General features: G+C 42.6%; 1 long non-coding RNA gene across 1 annotated transcript; it reads left to right on the plus strand.

Moving 5' to 3' along the window:
* Positions 1-520: 520 nt before the first annotated feature.
* On the plus strand, positions 521-5,909 carry LOC135456431 (uncharacterized). Its single transcript, XR_010442544.1, has 3 exons — positions 521-599; positions 1,191-1,272; positions 5,293-5,909. It is a non-coding gene; the product is annotated as an uncharacterized LOC135456431 (long non-coding RNA).
* Positions 5,910-8,784: the final 2,875 nt, after the last annotated feature.

Raw genomic sequence — 8,784 nt, forward strand, 5'->3', positions numbered from 1 at the left:
GCTTTCAGTAAATTAGAAATGTAATTCACTTGAGGACTTTTTCATCTCTTCTTGTTAAATAGTGAGATTCATTTTGGCAACTGGAAAAACTTAGGTTCAGTGCCACCATGTAGATTTTCAGTTGGACAAAATGATGCCATTGCCTCGTATATTATTATAAAACAACCACATCAAACTATGCAAGTGTCCTGTAATGTCATGATTACAGTGTTAGGCTCATACCAGTTGAAAAATATGACTAATTGAATATTAGAGTATTCCTTCAATTATATATTTGGTTGTCCACATAGATATAGCCAATCTGTTAAATTGCTATGTCAATTTGTATTATGGCAAGCTTGGAAGGTTCCTGAGAAGGGAAGGGGAGGCTGGAAGTGCAGGTTTTAGCATGTATTGTGGTATCGCCTAATCCTGCCACCTCATCAGAACCTGCTCATGGGGAAAGTCATGGGAAAGAAAATCCCAAAGAACATACAGAGTGATGCTGGTGGTCATCAGGGACATGGCTGCTTTTCCAGGGGCATGGAGTGGCATCCTGTGGCAAGAGGAGCCAGTTTTGGATGATGGGAGAAACTATGGAGAAACACGGCACAGCTTCTGTAAGTGTCTTTTTGTGAGAACTTCTAAAATCATAGAACCATTCGGGTTGGAAAAGACCTCAAAAATCATCAAGTTAATACATCATTTCCAAATCAACCAGTAGACAATGCTGTAAGTGTCCCAGCTACACATTTACAGGGACAGTGATTCCACCACTTCCAAAGCTTGATAACCCTTTCAGTGAAGCAATTTCTCATGATATCCAACACAAACATTCCTGGCACTACTTTAGGCCATTTTTTCTTGTCTTGTCCCTTGCTACCAACACCTCACCTTACTATAACCTCCTTCCAGCCTGTCTCTGCAGAGCACCCAACACTCCGTCAGTACCCCTGGGTGATCCCATCTGGCCCCATGGACTTGAAATTATTTTTGAAAGAGTGTGATTTCTATTGCCTCTGTAATTATATTCTGGTTGCCTCCAGCAATCCTGCTATTTCAATTGAATGCATAAATAAATAAATAAATAAAGTGCTTTAAAAAATACTAACTGGACAGAATGGCAGGAGGCACAGGGGTGTGGTCATTTTGTTTGAAAAAGCATGCTTTATTTTTTGATACTTTTGCCTGAAATAGCCTCATATTTTCAGGTCAGCTTACAGCCAAGAAAAACACAAGTCGGACCAAAGCCCACAGGAAACTAACAACTCTAAGAAAGGCCAGCTAATGAAGGTTGTAGAAAAATCACTGTGAATGATATCATTGACCACTGGCAGTGGGAAAATCTGAGGACTTGTAGCTGATCATGAACAGGGATTGGGGAAATGAAATGTTAAAATATTCTGAATTTTTTATTTATTTGTCTTCTGTTTTCTAAGAATCCTGGGAAAAACAACTTTGTTATGATTACCACCCATTGCTTTCTGACTTTTAAGGTCCCACAAATGCAATTTATGCCTCTGAGTTGCTATAGATACAGGACATGAAATCCTGGCCTTGGTAAAGTTGCTGGGAGTTTTGCCATTCAGTAGGGAACAGATTTCACCATAGATTTTCAGTGCCACAACCTTAGCTCCTGACAGAGTCAAAATGCTGCCACTTCGAAGAGCAGCACTTTGCACAAGAAAGGAGCCCTCATGTAACTGTTTGTAGAATTCCTCCTGTTACTTTATTGGCATGGTGTGTGCTGGCACAGTGTGGAGAAAGTGCATGGGATAAGAATTTAGGTGGCTCATTGGAAACAGCTTTTCTCAGGTTTGATTGGACCTCTTGCTAGAAAGCAAAAGTGAGGAAGCACAGAGGCAAATCGAGAGTGCTCCAGGTGATATTGAGCTGAACTTATTAGATAACAATCATCTTCTGATGCCACAAAAGGGCTTTGTGCTCAAGTATCTTTGTGTGACTGGCCCTAATCTTTTGTGAATGCATCTGAATGCCCTGGTTTGTGGGCTAGGGTTGTATTGCTCTCCTCTCCTATCTTTCAGAGACTTGATTGCATTCGTGTGGTGGACTACATTTTCACACAAAGCTTGTATCACAGATCGCCTTTCCTGCTGCTTCTGAGCACAGACTGTGCTTCTGTAGTATCTGTTGCAATGATTTTAACAGAAATGTGATCCTGGGAGAGCAGGAAAGATATTGTATATATGGTTTCCACTGCTCAGAAGGCAAGAAGCAAATGCCACACCATGAGGCAACTTCAGCAGCCTCAGCCTGGGGAATACGGAGTGTAGCTGCACTAGCCTGATGCTTTCCCTGTAGGAGAGGTGGGAGTTGGTTTCTGAGCTATTTCTGTGCTTTGGTGTGAGGTTTCCTCTGAGCAGTTCATGGCACAGCCTGTCTGGTGCTTTGCTGCTGCTGTTGGGGTTCAGGGCTGCAACACACACCAGCCCCAGCCTGCCCCTGCAGCTGCAGATAGTCCTACAAAACTGTGCTGAGACATCACCAAAGCTAAAACTGGAGCAGAGGCAAAGTGAACCAGGGCCAGGAGTGAGCGAGCCCAGGACAAATCTGTAGCTCTGTGTCCCAGCTCAATGTCCCAGTTCAATCCATAGCTCTGTGTCCCAGTTCAATGCCTTTTCCACCCAACTCGGTGCCTTGGGGCACCTTTCCAAGCTCCAGCATCTGGCTAACACTGGAATCACCTGGCTGAATTTCAGTCCAAACAAACTGAAGGTGACATAGGCAGGTGTTGGTGTGGTTCATCTCATGGTGAAGGAGCTGAGTCAAATACCACAGTTTCCACAGTTGTCTCACTGTCATTGTTCCCCAGAGTCCAAAATACTTTGCAATGTTAAATTATCTGTATTAAAACAGTCTCTCCAATGCAACTGGAGACCACCCAGAACTGATCCTAGATACTACTGCATTCTCTCCAAGGAGATAGGCTGAAATTATTTGGAGTTCACTGCCCATAGGGCATACTCTGAGCTGGATTTATGCACGCAGGCAGTGCTCAGGGGACTTGTCTCAGAGCACTCTGTTTCTGGCCTGCTTTGTTTCCATTTGTGTAATGGAACCATTTAAAAAATAAATAGCAGTTTAAAAATAAGTGAGTGATCTTCATAGCTAATGTTTATCTAGGATAACTGGCATCCATGTCCATGCTAAAAAACCTTTGCTGCCTTTATGAATCTGTTTATTTAAGTATCTGTTTTTGAAATGAGGCTTATAATATTTGCATGTTGAGTAGCATAGAATTTCTTTTATCAAGAAAGTTTCTTTCCTATATAATTCTATGCTGAAAAGAGGAAGATGTGCTTTATAGTAAAACTTACTGACATAACAAAGAAAATGAGACCTGTCAGATTCTCAGCAGCACCAGTTGCTCCAGTTTAGTTTTGCTCTGCCTTGGTCTTTTGTCATAGAGTCCAGACGTGGTGTTAAATCAAATCAAGAGCCTGAATTGGAATTGTTATTTTGTTCAGCTGTACTTGAAAAAAAGTATGTGAGACAGTCACCAGAGGACTTTAGAGAGAGTTTTCTGTGTGATTTTTAGCTGAAAGACAAATGACTTATCACACATTGATTCTCTATACGCAGGTTTTATGGTTGAAGGCAATGTGGAATATTAGAGGAGGGTTAATAACAAATTAAGAAGATAAGAAGATGTGAGACTCTTTTATCACCTGTCTGTTTTGTATATCTCTATATGGATTGTCCTTCAATTTTACATTAGCCATTTTATGAATTTTCCATATAGTCCCAAATGTTCACTTCCTCAATGGAACTGCCTCCGTCCAGGTCCCCTTTTGGGCTGTGAGTGTTAAATGTCCTCCCGCTGAAATGTACCTGACACTCATTTCAGCTGTGTTAGCTGGTGTCCATGGTGCTAATAGGAAATACAACAGCACAAGTGATGTAATTTCATTATCTAAAGCCATTTTGAAAAAGCTTGGATCTTTCTTAACCAGCCCTAGTGTGAGTTTCATTGGAGTGAGCTTACTGAGGGGATTTGAAAGACAGTCGCAGGGATCAGACACCGAGAGTTCATAGCCCTACCAAAGGAACAGAAGAATTACAATGCTCTGTGGAGCTTTGATTAACTGTCTCCAGAGTAAATACAACCTCTGGAAACAAAAGCTTTCTCTCACACCAGGCCCCAGAATTGGCAACTTTAGCACATTCTCTTTGTTCACCTCCAGGATGGCTGGCAGGTTCAGCCAAAGGAGAGGGACTGTAAATTACAACAAAAAGGGAATTAGAAGATGTTATTTTAATCAGACTACTGAATGACTTAACTGCCGAGCTAGTGCACGGTGTGCACAGTAATCAGACTTCTGTGGGCCCAGGCAGGAGCTTTCTCTGTGGGGCTGTGCTGGAGGAGGCTCAGAAAGAAATCTTTCAGCACACCCTTACGGTTGAATGATCAGGCAAGTCCTGTATCCCTTCCCTTGTACTTCTATTGTATCTGCTTCAGACCACTCTGTGCATAAGCAATAAGGCTGGACTGTTTTAGCTGGCATATCAGGCACCAATTTTGCAAAACATGATCTACTTATGTAGACCTGAATGCCCACAAAGAGTCCAACACCATTCCAGAAGTGATTCAGGGGATCCTTGCTAGGAGCTGCTGTTGAATGATTAACTTTCACCCAAGCCCCTGCATTATTTTGAACTCTACCCTTGTTCTTATAGATAAATGCAAAATATTAGAAAGTTCCTTGTGCTGTGCTTTATGTTGTCAGAGCTATAATCTCACTGTTAATTACTGTGTGTTTAACATCCCAGTCTGACATAGCTCTCCCATGCAGGCAAGCTGAATTTCCTTGCAGTATTTCAAGTGAGATATTTACTGCCAGTGTTAGCCAAATAAAGGATTTTTGAATGCTCCATTATTTTGAATTATTTTCCCTTTTCTTTGCATACTGGGCTGCAAACAGCTCTCAGCAAAACAACCTGCCTTTCCCACAGCAAAATTCAGGAGTTGCTCCCCAGACTCTGCTCCTGAGAGCTGGCATGCTTGGAGCAAAACCAAGCTGCAGGATTGGATTTTTCCAAGGGAAGATACCTGCCATTATTCAAAAGAAAATTATGCTTTTCCATTGAACATTGCCATCACGTAGCTGGCAGCTGCATGAGCAAGAGGGAGCAGGACTAACAGACTGTGCCACAGTTAAAAACATAGTTGAATTTAAATTGCCAGTTGTGAATCTGTTTAACAGGATCATTTACAGAAGCACATTAGTCACCTGAGTGTTTCTGCAGAGCTCAGTGGAGTGGGTAACATGACTATTTGAATTTCTCTTACAGGAAGGAGAAACTGGTGGTGCAAATTCGGAATATTCTTCACTGCAAGGCTGTGTTTTTGGGGAAAATGTGTGTGCACCCCAGGTGAAGATGCACACCACTGTCACCAGAGGAGGTCCATATTGCCTCACTCAATTTTCTAAAAGCTTCTCTGCTCAGAGCAATCTCCACGTTTGTACCTCTGTCATCCACTTCCTTTTCCTAAAACCATTAGCCCTCAAACTTCCCCAGTTCTCTTTCTGTCACAAGGCAGGGCAAGGATAGCTTCACAAAATTCAGCTTCTGCACGTGCAGATGGATGGTGGGCTGCCCTGTGTGACGGAGTGACCGCCTGGGTCTGTGCATGTGCAGGTGTGTGTTGTTCCTGGGCAGCAGTCGGGGTTTGGTGGCTCCTCCATCGCTTCTCCAAGCACAGCATAAACATTTCCCCTGCCTGGTCTTTTGGGGCTGTCTAGAGAAAGTCTGGAAAATTCCAGATAGTTTTGTTGGATTATGTTTAACCCACTCACTGGATGAAGGCTGGGACTGATTGTCCCCCATGCTGATTGTCCTTCAGCACCTTAAAGCCAGGCCAGTTGTCTCAGACATTAGGAATTCTTGTTTTACCCCTTCAAAACTCACCCGGGCAGCCATCTCTTGCAGCACATAGTTTGCTATTGCTGGCATCATGCTAGAATAAAAAAATTTAAAAAAACACTATAAGAAAAATAAAATACTGCATCAAAGAAAACCCAAACCAGAATTCAAGATTGTTCCTTAAATATGTGACTTTCTGTTTCTTGTATGAGAGAAACTGGGGACCTGGGTTTGTTCCCTCTCCCTTGGCCCTCTTGAAAGTGAGTGAGACTTCTGCTCCTAAATTACTCCAGCCTTTTGGAAGGCTGTCTAGTGTCTTTGCCATCTGTTTGTCCTCCCACCTCTCCTCCTTGCTCATGCTGCTCTCTGGAGCACTGCTGCTTCTTGCTGCTGCTCCTGTGCATGTTCCTTTGGACTAATTGGTGGGATCCTGGTCACAGCTCATGGTGACAGCACCTCAGAGCAAATAAATGCAGGACCAAACTGAAGCTCCCTGTGGATGAATCTAAAATCTAGGCTGGAATGACCTGAGCAGGGGATGTTGATATTGAATGTTCCTTTCTGTTAATCAGTTATGTATGGTGGCCTGAGTAAATGGGTGTATACAGGGCTGGGTGCAGCAGTTTAACTTCCAGGAGCTTGTGTCTGCAGGCTGGGGTCACAAACAACGAGGGTGGAGGAACCAGGAGCCTTTAGCAAGCCCAGAAGAAGTGGAGGAGTCCAACACACACGAACAGGGCAGCAGCTGCTCCTCAGGGCTTGCAGACTCCACACATCCAGGTAAAAGCAATGCCCTGATCCAGCCAGGCAAAGCAACACTGCTACAGCCACCCCCAGGGCAAAGAATCAGCAGCAGAGACCATTTAGCTGCCCTTGATACATCTGTGCTCTGCTGTAATGTAAAGGAAGGTGTGGGTGAGACTGCAGCCTAGCACAGCTGGTTTTTTATAATCTCATTTTGTTTGAGGAAACAGAAAATGCTGTTATGTAACATGTGACAAAACATTATTTATTTTAAAAAAGGGGGAAAAAAGGATAGAAATTGACAGGGAGTTTATTCCTCCAGCATATTCATGTAAAAGTTAAGATATCTGAATCAATGTTTTAAAGAGAGGAATTTAAAGCAGGAAAACCCAAGACATAAGTTTACCTAATTTAAAGCAGAAAAGCCAATATAAGTTCACCTAAATGAATGACAAGCATGCATCAGTTCCATCAGAGGTTGATGTGAGGTGCACAGAGATACTCTTGGATAGTGGGAGTTGTTACTCACTGGGCTGTGTCTTTGCAAGTGGGAGTTTGGGGTCACAACTTTATGGCTCTAAATCCGGTATCACATTGCCCAGTGGAAAATGTTACAGCCTTTGCACACTGTAAGTATTCTGTGCCACAAGCCTCAAACTTTCACCACTTGACTGTTACACCACCTGGGTGTAATTAGCAGTTTGGCATCAGATGGCAACTAGAAAATTATGTTCAAATGGAAAACCTAAGCAACCTGATTTCCAATTTTCATTTTATACAGATAAGAACAGACACCACAAATGTAGAGTCCCTTCCGTGCACTGATTCTCTCAAACACTTCAGAAGCTTTTTTCTTTTAACCGAGGATGTAGCTGGCTGAATGCACACGAAATACATTGTTATTAATGCAAATATATTCAAATTAGAAGCTATCTGTGGTATATTTTACAGAAGCTGTTTCAGTGTCAGCACAGCACAGCCACATGAAACCCACCTGGCCACCTGTGAGGTTTCTGGTTTCAGAGCCAGCTCCACTGAACCTGGCCCTCGTTGCAGAGTTAATTGGAAATATTTGTCCAGGGAACTCGCCTGGCAGATTTTGTGTGTTGTTTGATTTCCTCATTCTTGGTGTTTAATCTGTCATATCAGAATGTGTGGTTTGGTGCAGTTGGTTGGTACCGTCCAGAGGAGGGGATGGAGCCAGAGCAGCTCCTGCTCCCGTGGATCCCCAGCAGATGGTGAAGAGGAGGGGGACAAGATTGAGAATTTGGAGGAGGAGGAGGAGGAGGAGGAGGAGGAGGGCTGATGGACAGCTGCCTGCTGATAGCAGGCTCAGGCTGGATCTTTGGCACTCAGCACAATGCCCTCCTTAGGGCAGAAGTGATAGCAGTAAGATATCTCTGTGCAGGATCGCTGCTGGCTGAGTACCCCAGTGTAATTGCCAACTAATCCTAATTGTGTTTGTTCTTTAATCCAAAATTAATCTCAGCTAAGTCATCTGGACTCTTAAAAGTAAAAGCATTTGTTTCACTGCTGCTCTAAGGATAGGTAAATCTCTTCTTCCTTGCTCTTTTTAAACTTTTGTGCAAGGAAGGCTTTTTTAAGCCCTTTGGCCAAATTTTTTTTTTCTTAAACACCAGTGACAAGAATATGAAAGCAATTAGAAAATTTTTATGGGATTAAAGCTCATGTACAAAAGACATGTTGATTCCTTGTCCTCCAAAGAGGGCAGCATGGGTTTTGCAATCAAACCTAGGGGGTTCACCAGGGGTTCATGTGCCATAATGTACGTGGTAGGTAGGAAAGTAATTAATGGAATTACCTTTGATTAAAAAACCAAACACCTCCCTCCCCCAGACAGGGTAAAAGGGGATAGTCAAAAACCTCTTTCAATTTTTAGAACTGAAAAAAAAACCTGTATTCTTCACTTTTGTGAAAAAATGTTATCTGTCAGTGATAAACAGCAAAGTGGGCACACTTCTGACTTTACTGATTTTGTAATATGTTATTTCTGTCTCTTTCTCATCAGCAAAGAGATGCCTTGCTGCATGGACAGCTTTTTTTCTAATTCCATATTAAATTTCCATATAGAGTAAAATTAGATAGGATACAAAAATTATTGATTTGATACTTATTAGAATTTTCCTCCCCACCTGATTTTCAGCAAATGGAAAT

This window comes from Zonotrichia leucophrys, chromosome 1A, assembly GCF_028769735.1.
Source record: "Zonotrichia leucophrys gambelii isolate GWCS_2022_RI chromosome 1A, RI_Zleu_2.0, whole genome shotgun sequence".
Lineage (NCBI taxonomy): Eukaryota > Metazoa > Chordata > Aves > Passeriformes > Passerellidae > Zonotrichia > Zonotrichia leucophrys.